This window comes from Stegodyphus dumicola, chromosome 5 (genome assembly GCF_044657685.1).
Source record: "Stegodyphus dumicola isolate Sdum_Otavi_A_Nest chromosome 5, ASM4465768v1".
Lineage (NCBI taxonomy): Eukaryota > Metazoa > Arthropoda > Arachnida > Araneae > Eresidae > Stegodyphus > Stegodyphus dumicola.
Genome location: NC_140772.1, coordinates 172,300,083 through 172,325,801, shown reverse-complemented (window position 1 = coordinate 172,325,801; position 25,719 = coordinate 172,300,083). Strand labels below are relative to the sequence as shown.

The 25,719-nt window shown below is 34.7% G+C and overlaps 1 protein-coding gene across 3 annotated transcripts in view; it reads right to left on the bottom strand.

Annotated features, from left to right (window-relative positions):
- The window catches only part of Alg12 (Alg12 alpha-1,6-mannosyltransferase), a 191,244-nt gene that overhangs the window by 59,800 nt on the left and 105,725 nt on the right, over nucleotides 1–25,719 (bottom strand). The window lies entirely within an intron of this gene.

Here is a 25,719-nt window from a genome sequence, read left to right as displayed (position 1 = left end):
TAGATAATTAGATAATTTTAGCTTATACCATCCGTTATACATTAAACGCGCATTCGTAAACGTATCTGCACAAACGTTTCTGCACATGCGTCAATGCGACGCATGTGCAGACAGTTTGTAGCTTCGAGGTCCGGATTATAGATCATTCCGGATTATGGGTGTCCAAATTAACGACTTTTGACTGTAGCGTTTCGTTTTTGAGAATGCAGGAGTGTTGTGTTTGCCAGTATTCCCAGCTTGTTCTTTTCAATGAATATCGCTGATTTTGGCTAAGGATATTCATCAAAAGTGAATCACTGCAGAGTTAAGTGATTCCTCTCTTGTTAATTCTGTACATTCTGTGCTTGTTCTGTTATAAATAACAATGTTATTTAAGGGTGCTAAAAAAGAAGATTTAAGGCTTATTGCCTTAGAAATAAATCTAAATGTTGACAAAAAATGACTATAGCAGACTTAACTGATATTATTGAGAACAGTGAAATTTTTAAAACTAAACAAGATTTAGTAAAAGAGATAGCAAACTCTATTATCGAAAATAGGAAACAAGAAGAGCAAAAACTTGTCGAATTAGAACAAATAAAACTTGGGAGATCAAAGAATGAGTTGCCTAAGCTTAAAGCAGAAACAAAACTTTACGGTGTAGGTGAAACCGAAACAAAATCAGAGTCGCTAGATCAATTAATAAAAAGTATCAGAACCTTAACCGTAAAAATTTCTATACGGCCTGAGAGTTGGGGATTTTTCTTTTCGTCATTAGAACGAGCGTTTATAACAAAAAATGCTTCAGAGGACTATAAAGCAGAAATTCTGTTAAATCTGTTATGAGACAAAGCTTCGAATATAATAACCTATTTACATGATAAGGATATTGCAAATTATGAAAAAGTAAAAGAAGTAGTTCTGAAGGAGTTTCAGCCAACACCATATTCGTGTTTAGAAAACTTTAGAAAAACTGTTAAACAACCACATGAAACTCATGTGCAGTTTGCTTCACGCTTAGTAACTACTGTTGGCTTTAGTTTTCCACATGCAAATTTTGATCGGAGGTAAGCTAACGTGGTTGCCGCTGATTGGCCGATGACGTCAAGATCGGCAGGCTGGCCGAGTATAATATATATGTACGCCGGTATCGGCGAATTTGGTTTTTTCTTGTTCTCTTGTGTGATTATCAGTTAGCATTATGCTAGTTTGCTTTCAATCAAATGATTTTAAAATGTAAAGGCTACAGTGTTAGCTTTTTTATTTTATTTACGGAATAAAGCAAGAATTTTATTTAGTCTTAGCTTTATTTAAGGGAAGCAAAACATGCTTTGCCTTTATCACCACTGACAACAGGGTTATGGGCCTAGTGCCAACAGCTAATCAGTCATCCAGTTCAACTCAGCATTGAAGGAATGTAGGTGAAGAGGGCCGTTATACACGAAAAGAAGCTGACCTATCTTAGAAGTTTGTTCAAGCCGTTGTGCTCACACTTAGTTGAAGATGTCATTACTACCTGAAGGTTTTGAGTTATTAAACCATGACAACTGGGATCAATGGAAAGTCGACATGAAAATGCTGTTACTGGATAGAAATTGTTGGAGCTTCACAGAGGACAAAGAAGAAGAATTAGATAAAAGTGCAACAAGGCGTGAAAAGCAGGATTTCACACTGAGGGAGAACAGAGCTTTCACTACATTATATTACGGAATTAAAGCTGAGTTCAGGCCGCTGATACAAGAATGTTCAAGTGGTAAAGAAGCGTGGGAAGTTCTACAGAAGCAATTCGAACCCAAAACAAGAGCAAGGATAATTCAGTTACTGGATAAATTTTTTAGTATTAGATATACGCCAAATGAAGAAATAGGATTATTCATCGTAAGAATAAGAATGACTGCAAAGAAGTTGGCTGAAGCTGGTCACAACTTGGCAGATCTTTTTAAAGGATTCCAGGCAATAAGGAGATTACCCCAGGAATACTCCGGCATTGTACAATTGATCTATAGGTGGAAGGACGAAGATTTTACGCTGGAAAGAATTGCTGAAGAGCTGGTAAGGGAAGAAAGCCGACTTCGCCAGGTAATTGCTGATTTAGAAGACAGCAAGGTAAGCGTGTTTAATACTATTAGTTTAAACGCAGGGAAAGATAAAGTTGAAAATAAAACTAAATCTAAGAAAAAAATGGGGAATATGAGAATAGGACCTTGTTTCAGATGTCATAAATTTGGGCACTTAATTGCTCAATGTAAAGAAAATGTAAGTAAAAATCAGAAGTTTAAAATAGACGATAAAAATGGACAGTTTAAAAATAAAGAATTAATGTTAGTAGAAAATTATGTAACAACTACAGATAAAGGAGGTAACGCAGATAAATTTAATTGGGTCGTAGATACTGCAGCTACAACTCATTTCTGTAATAATAGAAATTTAATGACAAATTTTGAAGAAATAAACGATATACATATGTACCAATTCAGAAGTCAAACAACAAAAATCAGCGTTATATTTACAAAATTTTCACAGGACTAGTTTCGATGGTTTTACCGAACCACCATCTTCAGCTGCAAAACCGCAAATGAACCAGATAGGAAATAATGATTAGATAAGATAAGAAAGCTTGGACAAGAATAAGCAAGTGGCGCCATCTGTTGGTGAAACCAGAACTAAAACATAATTTCTTTAAAGGCTGAAGGCAAATTTGGATTGGAATTAGGATCGTTAACTAGAACAGAAAGATTTTTATGAATGTGAAATGCCTCTAGAAAATCCAGTTCTCCAATGGAAGATGTTTTTTGAATAATTTTGGCAGCAGAAAAACTGAAAGTGTGGTTTTCGGACCAACAATGTTGAGCAACAGAAGACTTCTGTGTTTCCTTTTTTCTAACATATGCCTCATGTTCCTTGACGCAAAATTTTAAGGCTCTCTTAGTTTGGCCAATGTAAATTAAACCACACTGGCAAGGAATCCTATAAATACCCCAGGAATTCATATCCGGAATGGGGTCCTTGAGTATGGAACTCGGAATTTTATTCATGGGAGAATAAACAACCCGAAAGTTAAATATCTGCAAAATATGTGCAACTTTATAGCTAATTGATGGAAAGAAGGGAATGACAACAGAATTTTTATAATCTCCTAAAACAAGAGTGTGCCTTTTAGTGTGTTGAAATGAGAATTTTTTAACTGCTTGATTAATAATGTTGGGTGGAAAGCCCCTGTCAATAGCTATTGCTTTTAAATAATTTAGTTCTTCATCAAGGGCTAGTTTGGAGGAGCAAACTTGAAGAGCACGGAAAACATAGGAATAAAATGAAGCTAACTTTTGTTTAGTCGGATGACATGATTTAAAGTGTGGTGGAAGGCAAACCGATGAAGGTTTACGGTAAACCGTAGTACTGAAGTTCGATGTGTTACGTGTGACCAGAATGTCGAGAAACGGAAGAGAATTGCAAGTCTCAAGTTCAAAAGTGAACTGAATAGCAGGATCAATAGAATTCATTGTTGAAAGAACATTATTTAAATCATCTTTAAATCACCATTATTTAAATCACCTTTTCCGCTACGTAGACGATACTTTTACTCTGTTTGAAGGTAATAAAGATGATTTAAATAATGTTCTTTCAACAATGAATTCTATTGATCCTGCTATTCAGTTCACTTTTGAACTTGAGACTTGCAATTCTCTTCCGTTTCTCGACATTCTGGTCACACGTAACACATCGAACTTCAGTACTACGGTTTACCGTAAACCTTCATCGGTTTGCCTTCCACCACACTTTAAATCATGTCATCCGACTAAACAAAAGTTAGCTTCATTTTATTCCTATGTTTTCCGTGCTCTTCAAGTTTGCTCCTCCAAACTAGCCCTTGATGAAGAACTAAATTATTTAAAAGCAATAGCTATTGACAGGGGCTTTCCACACAACATTATAAATCAAGCAGTTAAAAAATTCTCATTTCAACACACTAAAAGGCACACTCTTGTTTTAGGAGATTATAAAAATTCTGTTGTCATTCCCTTCTTTCCATCAATTAGCTATAAAGTTGCACATATTTTGCAGAAATTTAACTTTCGGGTTGTTTATTCTCCCATGAATAAAATTCCGAGTTCCATACTCAAGGACCCCATTCCGGATATGAATTCCTAGGGTATTTATAGGATTCCTTGCCAGTGTGGTTTAATTTACATTGGCCAAACTAAGAGAGCCTTAAAATTTTGCATCAAGGAACATGAGGCATATGTTAGAAAAAAGGAAACACAGAAGTCTTCTGTTGCTCAACATTGTTGGTCCGAAAACCACACTTTCAGTTTTTCTGCTGCCAAAATTATTCAAAAAACATCTTCCATTGGAGAACTGGATTTTCTAGAGGCATTTCACATTCATAAAAATCTTTCTGTTCTAGTTAACGATCCTAATTCCAATCCAAATTTGCCTTCGGCCTTTAAAGAAATTATGTTTTAGTTCTGGTTTCACCAACAGATGGCGCCACTTGCTTATTCTTGTCCAGGCTTTATCTTATCTTATCTAATCATTATTTCCTATCTGGTTCATTTGCGGTTTTGCAGCTGAAGATGGTGGTTCGGTAAAACCATCGAAACTAGTCCTGTGAAAATTTTGTAAATATAACGCTGATTTTTGTTGTTTGACTTCTGAATTGGTATTTATTCGGCGTGTTATTGTGTCTTGATATACATATGTCTTTAGCTGTAGGAAATTGTGAAAGTAAAGTACTAGGAAAGGATACTATCAAATTTGCAGTAAAAGTAGGCAATCGAATAAATTGGATCGAGTTAGATAATGTGTTATATAATCCAAATCTAAGAAGAAATTTATTATCGGGAGCAAGGTTAGAAAAGGCTGGTGCTCATTTTGTGATTTCAAAAGGGAAGATGTGGATATACTTTAATAATTGGGATAGATTATGCTACGCTAAACGATATGACGGACTTTATCACGTAAAACCATTTAGATATGCAACAGGTAAAAGGGAAGCTGGTTACGGTATAGAAATTGGAAAGTTAAATAAAGTAGACGATGCAATGCTATGGCATCGGAGATTTAGCCACGTAAATTTTGATTATATTAAGAAAACTAGTAAGAATCAAAGCGTGAAAGGGTTACCAGAAATTGAAAAACCAATAGAGAGGTGTGAATCCTGTATTATTGCTAAATCTAGTAGAATAACTTTTAAATCTGTTCCGAAGAGATAGGATAAACCATTGCAGTTGGTTTATTTAGACGTTTGTGGCCCACTACCAGTTCCATCTAAGGGTTGGAGTAAATATTTTCTTGCTATTGCTGATGACTATGGTAGATTAGTAACAGTGTATTGTATGAAAAATAAAAACGAATCGTTCTACAACTTTAAGAATTATCATAGGCAAATGGAAAGACTGACAAATAGAAAATTAAGAAGTATACGCACCGATAATGGTGGAGAATTCTGTAATAGGCAATTTGAAGGGTACTTAGCTGAAAATGGAATTAGTGTTGAACGCACGAACGCGTACACCCCAGAAGAGAACGGTGTGTGTGAAAGTTTTAACCAAATGGCATTAGACGCAGTTAAAGCTATGCTTAATGACGGTAAAATGGGAAAAGAATGGTGGGCAGAAGCTCTTGGCTGTTTCGTACATACGTGGAACAGAGTATGTCATAAAAGCAACCGAACCCCTTATGAAATGTTCCTAAATAGAAAACCCAGTGTTGTTTATTTTAAAGTATTTGGTTGTAAAGCCTATGTTGGCGTGCCAAAACAGATTAGGAATAAATTAGAAATGAGGTGCAAAGAAGGAATCATGGTAGGATATGCGAAGGAAACTAGGGGTTATAGGATATGGCTGCCAGAAGAACGCAAATTAATAGAAACCTGTAATGTGAAGTTCGATGAAAAACTGTATGCAGCAAATGGCATCCTGGAACAGAAATCAAAACCTAAATTTAAAAGACTAGAGGAATCTGAGCAATTAGCAGAATCAGATGAAGAACAGGAAATTTCTAGAGAAGAAATAAAGTTGTCAGATGACAAATCTACTCCGAAAGAAGTATCAGACTTAAACTGGCAAAGAAAAGCAATTAAAAGGCCAGATGGAACACGTATAGACATATATTATTATGTAGGGGGAACAGACACCCGTTTTAGATCCTATAATGATATAGAAAAGTATTGTGAGGCAAGAAATATTAAATATGAAAAAGATAAGTTCGATTTTAGTGGAAAAAAAGAATACTCGGGAAAAGTTAATTTCGTAGAACAGGAGACTAGCTCTGTGTCTGATGAGGCAAATTCCGTAGAAATAGTTATCCCACAAAATTTGAAAGAAGCACGAAAATCAGTAAATGCCGAAGAATGGGATAAGGCAATGAAAGAAGAAATAGACACAATAAAGAAAAGAAAGGTTTGGGAATTAGTCGAAAAGCCAGAAAATAAAACTATAATAGGAAACAAATGGGTCTATACGCTAAAAAGAAATGAAAAGAATCAAGTGGTTAGATACAAAGCACGCTTAGTAGCACAGGGATTCAAGCAGAAAAGAGGTGAAGATTTTGATGACGTTTACAGTCCTGTAGTAAATTTTTCAATCATAAGAATATTTTTCACTATACTGGTATGTTTATATGGATGGACTAATTGTCAGTTAGATGTAAAGAACGCATATTTATATGCAAACCTAAATGAGAAAATATATATGACCCAACCAGAGGGATTTATCGAAGAGAAAAATAAAGTGTGCTTATTACACAAGGCCATTTACGGTCTACATCAAAGCGGCCGTGAATGGTTTTGTGAATTTGAAAGTACTTTAGAAAATCTACATTTTAAGAAAATACAATGGTGTAATTGTGTTTATAAGGGTTCAAATGTAATTCTCTTGTTATATGTAGATGATATTGTGATTTTTAGTAAAGATCAACATAGTATAGATAAAGTAATTTCATAGCTGAGTAAGTTTTTTGATCTTAAAGTATTAGGCAAAACTAAAACGTTACTTGGAATTGAATTCTTAGAGAATGAGAATGGGGTTTTTATACATCAGCAAAAATAATTAGAAGAAATTTTTGAAAAATTTAAACATTTCCAGATACCAATAACTTCAATTCCAATAGCTAAGGGCACTATTCTTACAAAATTAGATTGTCCATCTACAAGTGCAGAAGTTGCGGAAATGCATACATTACCCTTTAGAAATCTGTTAGGATGTTTAATTTTTGTAGCTAACAGGACAAGGCCTGATATTACATATGCAGTGAATATCTTATCACAATTTCAGGAGAATCCTGGAATTAGGCATTGGGAAGCATTGTTGAAATTGCTTGGTTATCTCAATAGTACTAAATTATATAAGTTAAACTTATCAAAGATTAAACATCTAAATTTATATTGTTATTCAGATGCTGATTATGCAAGTAATAGAGATGACCGCCTGTCCATGGGAGGATTTATATTATATTTAGATGAAGTACCGGTAATCTGGAAAACTGTTAAACAAAAATGTGTAAGTTTATCAACCATGGAAGCGGAGTATATCGCTTTATCTGAAGCAGCGAAGGAATTAATGTGGACGAAAAATGTCTTACAAGATGAAATTTTAAAGTTTAATTTAAGAGAGTGTAAACTATTTTGTGATAACAAGTCTGCCATTGATTTTTCTAGATCACCAATAGAAAATCGCCGAACTAAGCACATAGACGTAAAATATCACTTTGTTAGAAGACTAGTAAATGATGGAGTGTTTGACCTTGAATTTATCACCAGTAAATTAAATACTGCTGACTTATTTACAAAAGCAGCGACTGCTGTTAATTTAAGAAAGTTTTGTTTAGATGTTTTCAGTGTTTAAAGACAATAAGTGTTTTTCGTATAATAGAATTGAATTATGAACTTCTGTGAAAGTTTTGTTTTTGTCTTTGCATGGGGAAAAGAGGGCCGTTTGTTGGCTTTAGTTTTCCACATGCAAATTTTGATCGGAGGTAAGCTAACGTGGTTGCCTCTGATTGGCCGATGACGTCAAGATCGGCAGGTTGGCCGAGTATAATATATATGTACACCGGTATCGGCGAATTTGGTTTTTTCCTGTTCTCTTGTGTGATTATCAGTTAGCATTATGCTAGTTTGCTTTCAATCAAATGATTTTAAAATGTAAAGGCTACAGTGTTAGCTTTTTTATTTTATTTACGGAATAAAGCAAGAATTTTATTTAGTTTAGTCTTAGCTTTATTTAAGGGAAGCAAAACATGCTTTGCCTTTATCACCACTGACAACAACTACCTGGGATTATTATTTAAAATTAAGAAAGGTAACTGACTTCGAGACCTTCAAATAACTAATAGTTTCAGATAGATTTATATTTCACGTCACGAGAAAAACTTCTCACTGAGAATTCTCATGTTAATCGTAAGTATAACAGCTCAAAAAGTGTAGATAAAGTGTTTTTGTCAGATGTTAAAAAAGAGAACTGTATTTTATGCCACGAGAATCATGGTCTGGCAAAATGCCCATTGTATTTAAAATTACCGGTACAAGAAAGGGTACAGGTTGTGAAATCTAATAAATTATGTTTTAACTGTCTACATATGCATTCAGTATCAAATTGCCCATCAAAATATTCTTGTTTTTGTCAAAAAACGACACCACAAAATTATTCATTTTCCAAAAGCAAATATCGTAAAGGAGAAAGAATATTCTTCATCGGAACAAAATAAAAACAAAACAAATGTATCTGACTGCAATGTTCCCAAATGAAATGACTCATCGACCTTGAATGCTAATGCACAGGAGTTCATTCAAAAGGCATTTATTAGCAATTATTCAAATAAACAAAATACAGTTTTGCTTTCAACGGTCTTATGTTTTTTAATTGATAGCGAGGGGAAAAAACACAGAGTGAAGTGTCTGCTGGAGGGCGGTAGTATGTCGAACTTTTTGACATGTAATTTTATTGAGCATTTGCAGTTAGAGAAAGAAAAAACAAACATTTTGGTTTCAGGAATAAATTATGCTACTTTGACAATAAAGCATAAAATTAATGCTTCGATATGCAACAAAGAAGGAACTTTTATAAAGAATTTGGACTTTTTAGTAATCCCAGAAATAGCTGCTGATTTAACACCTTTGTGCAAAATTAAAATTTCAGTGCAAGATCTTCCTAATTTAAAATTAGCAGATGAAGGATTTAATGTTCCAGAAAGGATAGATATGTTGTTGAGAGCGAGAGTTTTTTTATGAACTTTTGAAACCGAGTCAAATTTGAATGAATAATCCTGATCTTATTTTTCAAGACACCGTTTTTTTTTTTTTTTTATCGTGTCAAGAAGTATTTCAAAAGAGACTGAAAACAGGGTTCACTGTGGGTTGATAAAAGACGAAGACAACTTAGATAAAACTCTTAAGAAAATTTTGGGAATTAGAGAATATTGAAACTGATAAAACCAAAAACAAAGATTCTTTAATTTGCGAGAAACATTTTGTAGAAAATTATATAGGAGATAAAACCGGTAGGTACGTTGTTAAAATGCCATTAAAGGAGGATCCGAACACTTTAAGAAGTTCTAAACAAATTGCAATGAGTAAATTAAATTCCTTATGGAAATGCTTAGTAAAGAATCATAAATACTTAAAATTATATTCAGATTTTTTAAAAGACTATCAACAGTTAGAACATATGGTTGAGGTGAGTGAAAGCGAGAAGAAACAAGGATCATATTACATTCCTCATATTGGAGCACATAGGGGAGAAGAGAAAAGTAAGTCGACTCCCTTGAGGGTATTATTTAACGCTTCTTCTTTGACAACCAAAGGAAACTCTCTAAATTCTATAAAGTATAATGGACCTGTGATACAAGATGATTTATTCTCAATTATGCTGAGATTCAGGAAATATATTTTTGCTTTCACTGCTAACATACAAAAGATGTATCGAGCTATTTCTATCCATCCAAATCAGAGGAAGTTGCAAAGGATTTTATGGAAAGAAGGCATTGATAAGCCAGTTTAAAACTTTGAGCTAACCGCCGTTACCTATGGAACTGCGAGTGCACCATTTTTAGCAATGAGAACACTTGTACAGCTGTCAAAGGACGAAGGAGACAAATTTTCTTTAGCAGCACCAGTATTGAGAGAAGCCATGTACATGGACAATATTCTATCTGGAGCTGAATTGCTAAGTTCTGCGTTAGAACTTCAAAATCAGTTAATATGCATTTTGAAGAGTGGAGGTATGTTACTCCATAAGTGGTGTAGTAATGCTACTGAACTATGTCAAACAAATGACAAAACATATCCCTTTGGTAAGTCAGAAGAATCTAAAGCATTGGGTATTTTATGGAAGTCAAAAAAAGATTGTTTGAGCTTCAATGTTAAAATCGAAGACAACGTACAGGTTATGAAACGACAAGTGTTATCCGCCATATCTCGCATCTTTGACCCAATGGTAAGTTTACCCAGTTATAATTATAGCAAAAATATTTATGCAGAAATTATGGCTATTAAAATTGAACTGGAATGATGTTCTGCCAGAAAAGGAGACTAAAGAATGGAAAGAATTTTCCACTACCTTGCAGCTAATTAACAACACTGAAGTCCATAGATGTATTTTATTACCAAATACAATCGATATTGAATTACATAGTTGCTGTGATGCCTCAGAGGCCGCCTATGGAGCAGCTATCTACTGTAGAGCAACATCAGCAACAAACCATACATCAGTGAGGTTGGCGTGCAGTAAATCGTGTGTCTTTCCCCCTAAAGAAGACTACAATCCCAAGACTTGAGCTTTGTGCAGCAGTGCTATTAGTTAAACTAATGCATCGAGTGAAATCATCGCGTTAAAATTGGAGCTTACTGCTATTCACCTTTGGACTGATTCTATGATTGTGCTGTCACGGATCAAGAAAGAGACACATCTGCTCCAGACATTTGTTGCAAACCGGATTTCAAAGATATAAGATCTGACTGAAATAGGGCAGTGGCATCATATTGCTTCTGAAGAAAACCCATCAGATCTCATATTTAGAGGTATGTCTGCCAAAAGACTGCAAGTAAGTAAACTGTGATGGAACGGGCCTGACTTCTTAATAAAGGATTAGTACCCTATAAGAATTATACCTCAAGCAATTACTGAAAAAAACAGTAATGAACTTAAAAACTTTGCTGATTCTAAACTATCTACATGTTTAAATCTAAATGTGAATAATTTTGTTAATGATTTATTGAATTTCAGTAATAAGTATTTAAAATTAATTCGTATTATAAGTTTTTGTTTGAGGTTTTACAAGAATTGTAAGCAAGGACAAAAGAAGGTAGGTAATTTACAAGTGGGAGAATTGAGAGCAGCTGAAGAAGCTTTATTAAAACTAGTGCAGGGTGAGTATTTTATAAATGAGATAAATGGTCTTAAACAATCAGGTATTGTTTCAAGAGAAAGTTCTATTAAAAGTCTTAACCCTTTCATTGGCAGTAATGGACTGTTGAGAGTTGGAGGTAGATTAAGAAATAGCAATTTAACTTATGAGAAAAAATTTCCTATTATTCTGCCTTCTAAACATAAATTAACAGAGTTAATAGTTAATTACTATCATTTAAAATATTTGCATGTGGGTCCTCAATCTTTGTTATATCATATAAGACAAAAATTTTGAATTGTAAATGGAAGAAATGTTTGTAGAAAAATTGTAAAAAATTGTACAACATCTTTTAAAGCGAATCCCATCGTAGCTCAGGAAATCATGGGTGATTTACCCAAGGAAAGAATTACAGCTAATCTTACATTTAATTGTACTGGAGTTGACCTCTGTGGCCCATTCTTAATTAAACACAAAAACCAGAGAAAAGGTATATATCAAAAAGTTTATGTGTGTATATTCTTCTGTACGGTTACTAAGGCCATTCATTTAGAACTGATAACAGACCTAACATCTGAAGCATTAATAGCTACCTTGAAACCATTCTTTGCACGAAGAGGTAAAAGTTCTACACCATTTAGTGATAACACTACTAATTTTGTAGGTGCAAATGCAGAATTAAAGAGGTTAAATAAACTAGATGAGCTTTTAGCTGGTTATTTGAGTTCTTAGAATAATGAATGGAAATTTCTCTATCCCAGAGCACCCAATTTTGGACGCCTCTGGAGGCTGGAGTTAAAACTTTTAAGAGTCACTTCAAACGTGTCATAGGTAATGCAAAATTGACATTTGAACAATTTTTAACAGTTACGATTCAGATTGAAGGAATTTTGAATTCCTGACCATTGACACTTTTGTCTTCGAACATTAATGATTTAGAAGTTTCAACAACTGAGCATTTTTTAATTGGTAGAGCAATTAATTCGATTCCTGAGCCAGATATCACGGAAGTTAACATTAACAGGTTAAAATTGTGGCAACAGATCACAAGATTATCTGGAAAAAATGGAACTCCAATTATTTATTCAAGTCATTTACAAAATCAATCTAAATGGCAAAGCTCTAAAAACAATATACAAGTTGATGACATGGTCTTAATTAAATATAATTTGCCTTGTTGTAATTGGGCGGTTGGTTGTATAATAGAAGTATTTTATGGTAAAGATGGAAAGGTTCGCGTGTGCAACGTAAAAACTCAAACACGAACTTTAGAACGACCAATTATCAAATTATGTGTCTTACCAATACAAAAATGAGTATTGTCTTTATCTTTATTGTGTAGTATTGAATGTGCTTCACATAAAATGTCATTATGTAACTGAAATGTTATATTGTATTGTTTTGAGTTATATGCTAATGTATATGGTAAATGTCTAATTATAATAATGATTTTATGTAATAGTACTTATTCAAAATTTTTTATATTTGTTTAAATTTCTTTATACTATACCTTAATTACAATAGTTGAATGCTACGCATTGCAACGCGGGGCGGTATGTTCACACCTGTAATACAATCCATGCTTGCGCATCTATAATATTGATCAGACGAGTTTGAGAATTGCCATCGACGGTTTAAGAGGGCTGGTCACAGTTATGAGTTAATAATGAGTAATTGTAATTAATTATGAGAATTAATAAAGAACCGAACCAGCGAATTTATTACAGTGTGTGTTATTTGGGATGTGACCCAAACAATGCTCATATGTTCAAGAAAACCTTTTGCGAAGATGGCTGCTTTTTTCGGATTTTCTGGTGAAGACAGGAGCAGCATGAAGAATATCAGCATTATGATCCGCATCAGGACTGTTGTTGGGGAAGATGGATTTAATGTTTTATGTTAAATTTAATGTTAAATAATGAAGATGGATTTAATCCTTTGCCAATGTCTGCTTTGCGATGAGAGTAGCTTGACAATTCCTTTACTATTCTCTGCATTACATCAGGCTGTATAAGAGGTATTTCTAAATAATAAAAGTTTTTATTGCAATATCCGTATTGAGAATTTAGCTGTGTAGTTGAATTTCTAAATGACCCAGCAATTATGTGAAGATGCGGGTAAGACGGTAATAAATGAAGCTTTGGCAGAAGAATTACGTGAAACAATTACATGAGCAATTATGTGAAGATGTAGTAAATGAAGTGACAAGTAAGCATAAATAAAAACAACAAAAACAGTTCAACACAATAAGCCAATATAATTCTTAGTTATATTTTAGTGCTTCTTAATGGTAATAACAGAATTACCATCATAAGGTAATATCACATTTACCATGCGAACAACAATTTCATTGTTACTTATAACGTATATTAGTATATATTTATGTTTCTCAATGGCCTTTGCATAAAAAAAGAAAGGAAAGAAATATAATAATATTTCAGATAATGGCAAATAACTACACACACGGCAAAGATTGCAAAGTTTCCTTTTTTAATTATAATTTCTTACAGATATTGAATCAAAAAAAATTAAGAGCTAATGTTGTTAACATGCTCCAGATATCATCAGATTAAATTTTAATGAAAAATGGAAAATGCCACAAAACAAAATTTTATGAACTTTTCCCATGTCAATATGAAGGTTTTTATTCCAGCAAAGTATTTAATTTGTTGCATTGTGATATGGTTTTCAATAAAGCACCATGCATTTTTTACTATGGTATTTAACCAATATTTTACTTTTAGTCCTTATGCTAATCATGATGAGACACAATTCAATATGATACAACAGAATTAGGTTCTAAAGTAATTCCTATCAGCACTTAGCATCCTTTGCCAACATTCCTGCAGCTATGCAATGCCCTGACAATCAAACGTAGGAATGCTACATGCAAAGAAGTCCGTGACTGTGTGCTGCAGATCTGCCTCATTGTCAAAGGACTTCATATGAAGGTGGTTATCTAGAGCAGAGTTTCTTAATATGTGGGTCGTGACCTGCAACAGGGGATCAATTAAAATTTTAGCAGTTTTGATATTTCTTTAACTTATTATAATAATTTTACAATTACTAAATATTTTTAGATAATGTGTCTGAAAATAAATAAATATAAGGCAGAAATACAGAAAAAGAAAAAATGAAAACGTTTCAACGCATTCTTTTTATAATATAAACGTTCATTTTACTTGCTTTGCACGTGATGCTGTCATTTTGTGTGTTACTTATTTAAAATTTTCACATTGTTCTATGTTTTAAAATTAGAAATTAAAGTTAATGATCTAAAACTGTAATAGTATATTACAGTACAAGTGAAAAAACTGACAGTTTCACTCATGCATGTGTCGGATTTGCACAATGCTTATGGGTCCCAATTTTCATAAATATTATGGGGTCTTGGGGTTGCGAAAAAAATTTCAAAGATAAAAAGACGTCACAAGTGAAAAACGTTTAAGAAGTCCTGGTCTAGAGAATGGAACATGTAGTAATTTGCAAGTACTACTGAGCACAGTGTCTCCCAGCCAAGTCCCTGAAAGGTATCTCTGGTTGTCATTTTTATGTGTGATCTGATGCTTCAAAGTGTCATACTGAACCCATGTTTTTGTCACTTGTGAGAACTCTGCCAAATATGAATAGATTGCAGTGCTGAGACAATAATGAAAAACAGGTTGCGACAGATTGTTCTTTGTTGGCTGCTGACAATGTGTAAAGTAACCACTTGCTCAAAATGTAAACCCTCCCTATGCAGCATAAGTGACGTCTGACTATCTCTTCAGAAACTTGAAAGCAACTGAAACTTGAAACTGTTGTGTTTCCGTATTGCTGTCTTCATGGATTTCTCATCTGACACTGAAGTTGCTCAGCGCATGTTCATCATAAATGCTCAGATCTCCTGATCTTGGCAATGCTTTCATTCAAAGTAGCCTCTCAAATGTCTGACATATTTGATGACTTAATGCTGCTCCTGCCAGGCCTAGCATAAAGTCATATAGCATACAAAGACATACAGTCATAAGATCATACTGTATGACTTTAGGCCTAGCCAAAGTCATACAGTATATTAGGCACAGCCTAAAGTCATACATACAGTACACAACAGTGGAACAGCTCTTTTAATAGCGCTTATTTTCTTATACTCTGCTGTGACTGCTGTATGTGAACAGTGTACCTGTATTAGTGTAGATCAATTTTTATACTGAACGATCCTCATTTTTCCAGAACGTGAGTCCTTTCAATTTTTTCTGCCAGTGCTTAGATGCCAAAAAGTGCAAGAGCTTCTTCAGTTAACTAGTATGCTTTTATGAACAATATTACAGCACATATTACTTATGAGGAGGTAAGTTCTTGGCCTGACCCAGAGATGGCACTCCAATCAGCAAAAATTTATGTTTCTTGCCTAAGTGCACATGTCATTAGTTCGTAAGACCAGTTTCAACTTGTTATCTCAAGTATTTTGTTTACACAAATGTTCGGAGTAGATGTCTTGCATGTTACCTGTATTTGTTAAAATGGATAAACTTGAATATAATTAATAAAATTCTTAAGTAAATAAATCATCATAAATTCTTTGTTTTGGATGGATTAACCTTTAAGGAAATTCATCCGAAGTGGACAAAAATTTACGGGGACTCGGCTCCTTCCATGTCAACCATTAAAAAGTGGGAAGCTGAATTTAAAAATGGTCGCACATGCCTCGAAGATGACCAACGTGAAGGAGATCAAAAACTGTAACCACACCGGAAACCACTGAAAAAATGCATGATATTGTCCAACACAATATCAGGCGAGTGAAGATGAGTAAGATAGTTGAAGCTGTGGGGATACCAGAAGAAGGGTTGCGAAACATCTTGCACAAAGAATTAGAGATGCGAAAGCTCTGCGCAAGATGGGTGCCGCATTTGCTGAATGTCGATCAAAAGCAGACGTGCAAATAATTTTTGCAGCAATCTTTGGATCGATTCAACAGGGATCCAACCGATTTTGTGCAGGGAGCGGCCATCATGGCTAAGATATGGGTCCACTACTAAACGCCAGAAATGAAACAGCAGTCCAAGCAGTGGGAAGCCGATTGTTCAGCACTAAAGAAAGCGAAGTTGATTGAATCCGCTAGAAAGGCCATGACCAGTGTGTTTTGAGATGCCAAAGGGATCCTGTTATAACTGATTACATTGCAAAAGGCAGAACAACTACAGGCAATTATTACTCAAACCTTGTTGACCAAATGGATGCCAAAATTCACAAGAAAAAAATGATCTTTTACCAGGACACCACCTGTGCACAAGGATGCGTTGGCAATGGGAAAAGTGTGGGATTTGGGGCACGATTTGCTCAGCCGTTCCCTATATTCTCTTGATTTGGTACCCCAGACTTCAACCTGTTGCCGAAATTTGTTTCTGGGAAGTGCTTTGCATCCAGTTAAGAAGTTGAGAGGGTCATAGATGAATATTTTCGCAACCTTCCAGACTCTCACTTCCAGGAAGTGCGATTTTGGAGAAATGCTGAACCAACCGTGTTGAAGTCAAGGGAGATTATGTAAAAAATAAAAACTTTTTTTTTTTTTTTTATTGAAAGTCGCAGTCTTTTATTGTCAGGCTCAGAACTTTTCACCTTATCCTTGTATAAACAATGGATTTTTCACCGAGTTACAGAATGACTTCCAGTCCTTGAATGTGTGAATGCCAAATTAAAAATCTGTTCTATAGAGTGAAGAAATCATTGAAGCAATTATTTGAAGAAGAAAGGAGAGGGATGGCAGAAGTTGAAGAACTGATAATTTGCATAGTTGAGACAAGACAAAAGCTAATTATTAAAGAATGAGTCATTTGAAAGGGAAAGAAAAATCACCAACATGATACAGATTTGATTATCACAAACCAAACAAGGGCTGCTTACCTATGGGAAGGAATGTTTTGATGGAGAACTTTCTAACAGAGACAAGTCTACATTTCTGATTGACACGAGGAAAATTCTAAAAGCCTTCAGTCACTATTTCTACAGAGAGCCTAATATCAAAGTTACAGTAGAATGCACAGTTAAGCAATGAAGAAAGGAGTGCTGCAGAACATGTCATTTAAGAATTTCAGAATGTTTTATCCCATGCATCTTTTCACATACGTTGAATCAATTTAGCTCAGCATAAAATTAATATGGTTGATTATCCGACAATCAAGCAACATCCAAGATGTCTACCAATTGCTAAACAGGAAAAGGTAGGAAAACTTGTAATGGACATGCAAGAAAGTAATGTTGAGCCTTCAGCAAGTCTTTGGGCCTCTCCCATCATCCTGGTCGAAAAGAAAGACAGTTGAACTAGACTTTGCATTGATTATCGCAAGCTGAAAGCCATCACACAGAAAGAGAGATAGCACCCTCTTTTAGAACTGGCAATTTTCTGAACCCTCTTTCTGAAAGCAAGTGGTTTCACTACTTGATTTAAAAAGTGGATATCGGCAGGTAGAGATAGACACCATTGACTGAGAAAAGATAGCATTTACTACTGGAAAAGGACTCTGGCAGTTCAAGGTGATGCCACTTAGATTATGTAATGCACCAGCAACATTTGAACAGCTGATGGAGACTGCTAAAAAGTATTTTCTGGAAAGCCTGTCTGATATACCTGGATGACACTATCACTGCTGGGAAAAGTTTTGAATAGTATTTAGAAAACATTACGAAGATGCTTCAAAAATCAAAGGAAGCCAATACTGCCAAAACTAAATTGTTCAGACATGAAGTGAGTTATCTGGACTGAAAGTGTATGTATGGATTCAGAAAAAGTTTCAGCAGTGAAAGATTGTAGACATCTTGAAAATATTCATCAGATGAGAAGTTTCCTGGGGTTTTGCACACAATATAAGCGATATGAGGAGGACTTTTCTTTCATCGCAAGACCCCCTTCACAAACAGAAAGAGAACAAGCAAAAGTTCTCGTGGCATGTATGGATGCATTTTACAAATTGAAAGAGTTTTTAAAATCTTCTCCAGTACTCATGCATAATCACCTAAACAAATCATTTATTCTTAATATGGATGCGAGCAATAAAAGTATTAATGCTGTTCTGTGCCAAGAAATAAATGGTCAGAAATGTTTCATAGCATACTGGAGCAATTGTCTATTTAAACAGAAGAGAAATTACTATGACAACACCATCATACTTAAAGCTGTAGAACATTTCCACAAATAAATCTGTGACAGAAAATTCTTACTCTGCGCAGATCATGCATTGATGACCTGACTCTTGAATTTCAATAACCCCAAAGTCAAAATAGCCAGATTAACACAGAGAGTTCAGGAGTATGACATCACTATCTGTAATCAGAAAGGATTATCACACACAGTCTACAAGAACTTCCTGAAAATCTACCAATAATATTCCATGATCTAAGCAAAATAAGAACTGGTTTTTCTGGTCAAATGTCAGGTTACAAATTCAACATTGTTTCAACCAGACTAATGGAATGATGAAGAAGTCTCAGAAAAGATCCCTTGGAAGATGGAGACTTTAAATCTATAACTGACATAATGAAGTCTTCAAATAAGAAACCTACCTGGCAGGACATTTTGATCTATAATTGTATGACAAAATAATACTGGGCTATGTGGGACTTGCTTTATATTTGGTGTCTTGTACCAGAAGTTCGAATCATACGATGGTAAAGTATTTGGATGGCAGATCACTTGCAAGATCCTGGACACCCTTAAAATACTACATAGCAGTCTGACAGAACGCCACTTTGGAATATCGAAAATTTTGCAGAGTTTGAGATCACTTCTACTGAATGCATACTGCATGCATGTCAGACTACTATAGTAAAGTCTGAGATGAAAAAGCTGTGCCAATCCTGTGAAGCCTATGAGGGCCAGAAGAGAAGATGCAATGTTACAGTGTAAGACCACTTTCTGAATGCACCACCTTTGATATCTTGAGACCTCTACCATGTTCTGCTGATTGCAACAAGTACATTATGTTATGACTGATTACTTTACAAAGTGGCCTGAAGCACATACTATCTCTATATCATAAGAGGTTGCCACAATAGCAGAGGAAATGATATAGCATTGGGTTTTCAGGTTTGGAGTGCCACATCAGTTACATTCTGATCAAGGAAGGAATTTTATCTAGGCTGTAATTAAATACCTCTGTAAACTAGTTGGCATGCATAAAATCCAACAAAGGCAACTTGGCAACAGAGACGATACAGACCTGATATGACATGAGAGCTACAGGATACAAATTCAATAAAGGTGACAAGGTGTGGTTTTGGAACCCAATTCAATGGAAAGGACTTTCTCCTAAACTAAGTCAGTCTGGGACAATCCTTACACCAGCCTAAACAGGCTGAACAACATCATTGTATCAGTTTCTAAATATTTGACAAATAATAATTTATTTTACAGATCTTGCATTAAGATAAATATAAGTTTATGTGAGATTTGCTTCCTAGCAAAGTTAACTCATAAAGCTCAATACAGCCATCTGAAGCAATATATGAATAAATATGACATATGTATTCAAGAGCAGAAATAATGTAGTGAGGTTTCAAGGTTTTTGAACCACTTTATATGGCAAGATTGTATTTACATGAATTCTACAGACTTGGATTAGGTCTTGCATTTAACATCACAGAATGAGTCATCAAATTCTAAATGTAAAGTCATTCATTATAACAGGCTAGCCCTTTACTGTGGCTAGAGTATGTAGTTCCCACAGTGTATGTAATGTAAATAATATAGATACTAAGACCATGGCCTTATGCACATATTAATTTGTAAATTCATGCATTTATTTATGGATTTAGTATTTTACTACTTGTATGTTATTCACTGAAATTATTATTTTAGTATTGCATTTAGTACTCAGTTACTGTTTTTCCTTAGTAGTAAGTATGGCTTCCTGGGATTGTATTGTCCAGAGATTGTATTGTCCAGGACGTGCAATCTTTCGGAAGAGGCAATGTTACAAATTTTGTGTACATGTAAATAATTTTAGTGAAATAGTATCTCTTGCATAATGTAACATGACAGGCATCGGAATGCTAAGCATTGATGGAAAACTACAGTTACACATCTTGCCAAATTGGCCAAGCTGGCAATGGTTTTGGAGATTAATTTTCATTGCCGAATTTAGTGATAAATTCCCCAAAACAAAAGTCCCCAAACTTGGTGACATTTTGGTCCAATCACTGTGTAACTGTAACTGGTCCGATCCTTATGTAATGGTAAATGGCCCTATGTAACTATTACTTAGTTTTCCAGCTATTTCAAGAAACTGAATGCACTAGAATTTCTCCAGGGATGAGAGAAAACTATATAAAATTGGAGAGCACTTCAGCTTTAGTTCAGAATATTCAGAAATCATCATGCAAGCTTTTGCTTTTGCATTGCCCTTAACAATTTCAGTAGTCTGAAGTGGTAACTACTGATTGTGCTCTGGCATACTGAGAAGAGCTGTATGAGTGCTTTTGTGTGAAAAGTTCCAGAGCTGTAAAATGTTTCTCTTGAAAAAATAAATTTTATCAAGCTATCTCCATTTCTGTGTGCATCTAGTCTATGACAAACCTGCATGCATGTAGCAGTAAGTTGATTTTAGAAATATGGATCCCTTTGGCTTAACATGAATTATTAACTTTTCACATGGCATTATTAACATTCAAAGAAAAAAAGGACAGAAGAGGCAATAAAACGAAGAATTGGAAATCTTCATTTCAGAAAGGAAAGAAATAAAGGGGAAAAAATGAAGGGAAATTGTAGGAGATTTTAATGTTAAAGGGAAGGAATAAAAATTTTTCAAAGAATAAGTCATTTGAAAGGGAAAATGTTACTCTCCTATTATTTATCTGCCTAATCCCTTTCACAAAGTTACGAACAATTAGCGACTAGCTTTTTGGCAACTTAACATATGAAAAACAGCAGCCATATTAACCACGAGCATGTGTGCCAGATATATTCTTTGTCCTTTATCTCCAACCCCCTTTCCTGGAAATGGGCAAAACATTTTGTGGCTGAATTCAAGGTCACATTCTTGAAGCTGGGAAGTCCATGAAGTGATTCTTCAAATATTTTTCTAGGAATAGTACCGTTGTGGTATGCGACACTTGCACACTTTCTCACGTCTCTTAGATGTTCACACTCTCTTAGTTAGTCAGCATGGCATGGCATCTAAGTTATGATAAAGAAAATGGAAAAGTTGAGAAATATGTTAGAAACCATTTCAGCAGATGAAGAAAATTAGCAAAGACGAGAAAGAATCAACAGATGAAGAATACAACAGCAATCATAATTCATCAACAGACAATGATACAGACACTGAAATAGAAAATGGACCAAATAATGAAAATTCTGTTAGTAAAAATGCCCTGATATGGAAGAAAAACAAATTCTGAATGAATGTTAGGAATTGTTTTAAAAACATTATCTTCAAAATTCCAGGAAAGGCAGGTTTTTCAAAAGATGCATCAACACAGTTGGATTCCTCGTCTCTGTTCATCCACAAAGACATGATAGTTCAATGCACAAATATTTACATTTATTCTATTCAGGAGCAATTTGTACGTGAGCACGATGCAAAGAGAATGAATGAATGTGAAATCAAAGCACTTTTGGGAGTTTTGTATATATGTGGTGTTCACAAATCCTCTCACGTAAATGTAAAAGATCTGTGAGCATCAGATGGAACTGGAATGAATATTTTCCACAAAACAATGTCCTGCAAGCGATTCTTTTTCCTACTAAGATGCCTTTGGTTAGATGATATTCGAGATTGTCCAAGTAGAAGAGACTCGCTCCCATAAGACAGAATTTTTGAAAAATTCATTGAAAACTGTCAGAAAGCCTACACTGTAGGTGTAAGTGAACAATTGATGAAAAATTAGAACTATCTAGGGAACGTTCATTTAGACAATACATGCCTAAAAAACCTGCCAAATATAGCACAAAAATATTCACACTGGTTGACTCCAGAGTGTTCAATACAAGGAAAATGGAAATATATGCCGGCCAACAGTCAAAGGAGCCATTTCAGCTTGATAACAATGCAAGTGCTATTGTAAAGCATTTTATGGAATCATTGTACAATTCTGAATGGAACTCGAGTGAAGATAATTGGTATATGGGATACCGGCTATTTCAGGACCTACTAATGAAGAAAATAACTACAGTCAGAACTGTGAGAAAGAATAAGAGAGAAATTCCACCAGATTTTTTCATGAAGAAACAGGAAGCATATTCTTCAATTTTTGGTTTTCAGAAAGCAACAATGATTGTTTTTTATGCACCAAGGAAACACAGAAGTGTTGTTCTACTATCAACTATGTACAATGATAAAAAACTGACATAACCACTGGGGTACTAAAAAAGCCGGAGATTATTTCATTTTATAATCTAACCAAAGGAGCTGCAGATGAAATGGGAGGAGCATATTCTACAGCTAGATACCTATGGTGATTTGTTTCTTGATTTTAAATGTTGCAGCAATTAATGTACAAATAATCTTACTTTCTATAAAAGAACCACCAACCTAGTATAAAGACAGGCATCCTTTTTTCAAATCATTAGGACTGAAGTTAGTGGAAGATTACACAAATCAACGGTGGCAGCAAATCATGCTTCGTTTGAAACTAAAAGAAAAAGTAATTTCAGGAGATTGCAACATGGAACCACCATCTAAAAACATTTACAGAAGATGGACTACTGTCCTAAAAAGAAGGACAGAAAGACACGGTTTCTGTACGAGAAATGTCAGTATTTGTATGGAGCATATGTGTTCAATCTGCCAGAGATGTTCAAAATAATTGTAAGTTAAGTATTTCATTCAAGTCCATTGTTATCCATATTTATACTGATATTTATATAATTAATGCCATTTAGAATGCATTAATTGCTTTCAGGAATGACATACCCAACGTGTCTTCTCATGTTCGTAATTTTGGAGCATATGCTTGTGGGTTAAGAAATAGAAGTGCACTGAAAATTACATAAAACAGTGATGAATTAAAAAAAAAAATAAAAATAGAAACACAAGAAACATCCACAATAAACACTGAAAATTACATACAACAAGCATCCACAATAAACCACTGAAAATGACATAAAACAGCAACAAATTAACTAAATTAAAAGCACAACACACATACATAATAAAGTTTCTTTTTTCCCAGTCTTTTGTCCATGTGCATAACAATTAGTTTCAACATTAAAAATATCAGAGAATTACAGAATTCTTAGCATGTTCAGAGAGAGAGTTTTAAAATTCTCAATATTGCTTAGCAACCTTGGCACTGCTAAGTACACCTCAATCTATTTTAACTTAAAAAAAGTGTAGAGACATTAAGTTAATTGGAAGCAGAAGAGATGAAAAATTAGCAACGCCTTCGACGGGAATCAAACCACTAACCTCTGAAATACCGGTTCAGTGTGCTGACCACTACACCACGCTAGGAAAGCGGGGAAAATACCTTATATAATCGACCTTATAAAGGGAGACTGGGGTTTTTAGGGGACCTAATCGCCAAATCCTGGGTGAGGAGAATTATCATCCAACACCTTTTTAGTTCGGGCTCCACAGAAGAAACATTAGGTATTATTTCGGAAGCAAGAATCATGAAAAATTAGCAAAGCATTCGCCGGGAATCGAACCACGGACCTCTGGAATACTGGCCCAGCGTGCAGAACCACTACACCACGAAGGCATGCTAGGAAGGCAGGAGAAATACCTTGTAGAGACATCAGGTATTTTTGAAAGCAGGCAGGATGGAAAATTAGCAATCGCCTTTGATGGGAATCGAACCACGGACCTTTGGAATACCGGCCTAACGTGCAGAACCGCTACACCCCGAAGGCATGCCAAGAAGGTGGGAGAAATACCTCATATACTCCCCCTTTTTAAAGGGCGACTGGGGTTTTTAGGGGACCCAATTGTCAAATCCTGGGTGTGGAGAATCTTCATCCAACATCCTTTTAGCTTGGGCGCCACTGTAGAGACATTAGGTATTTTTGGAAGCAGGCAGGATGGAAAATTAGCAATCGCCTTTGCCGGGAATTGAGCCACGGACCTCTGGAATACCGGCCCAGCATGCAAAACCGCTACACCACGTAGGCACGTCAAGAAGGTGGGAGAAATACCTCATAATCTTATAAAAGAAATCTGAGAATTGAAAAAGGTATTATCATTTAAAAAACATCAGAAAAAAAGCTATTACCACAATCATTTGTTAAATACAACTTCATGGAATGTGGATTATACACCATTTCAAGGCAAAATGCCATATTTCTGGGGGGGGGGAAGCAGCAATACTTTTTTTTTCATTAGCAGGCAAATTCTACAGTGGCATTAAGAAGTGGTACATGGGGAAGAAACTCTACATACGAATCATAGTAAACAGAAACCACAAACATGGCCCTTGAATTTTAAAACCATGAGCATTAATGCTGGCATAATGCATGCACAACCATTAATGAGTTCAGGGATAAATACATTTTCACGAAGTTTCAAGGTTAGGTGGAGAGTACCAAGAAAACTCCAACATGTAAATCCAACACAATACAAACTTGTTTGTATGATCTGATTAACACAAAATCAAACAAGGGCTGTTTGCATATGGGAAGAGATGCTTTGTTGGAAGACCTTTCTAACAGCAACTAACCTATGTTTACGATAAACATGAGGAAAACCACAAGTCTTATGCAGTTCTTAATAAATTAGTCAGTCAATACATACCAGTATGATAGAGGTCTCCAAGACAGTCTCATCCAACAACAGTAACAGCTGGAACAGAATTTCATGTCATGGCCTAAGCGGAATATCTGTACGATTATTACCCCTCCATAATTTTGTAGCGATTTTATCCTGCTTACATGTTTTATTTTTCTTTCAACAACTGTTTAGTATACAAATTAACGATGAAAGATCTTGGAGTATCTTGATTTCAGAAATTTCAGCCTCATGCAAGAAAATTCACTCATTTGTAACACTGATTTGAATGTTCTCAAGAACAGCTTTCCATGATAAATGACAATATTTTTTTTCCCTTCAATTATCTTATTAACTCATAAACATTTGAATGTGTATTAAAAAAATTTGAATGAGCATAGGTGTCTTTACACTTCCTTTAAATATCATTTTCTGAGTTATCAAAAGCATTATTAACAAAACATGTTTTAAATTAATAAAATGCAGAGGGAAAAAAACTTAAGTGAAGAGCACAAAAATTCAGAGAAAAACTGTTATTTTAAGATAAAATCATATCTAAGATCAATCCTTAGATATGTTTAGAGATATCTTTATAGATGTTTACATGGAAAAAGGATTGTATTTCAGAATTAAAGAAATACACTAAGTTTCATTTTTAATTGCCTGAAGAGAGAAATATTTTATTACTATACAAATGCAACATCAGATTACATCT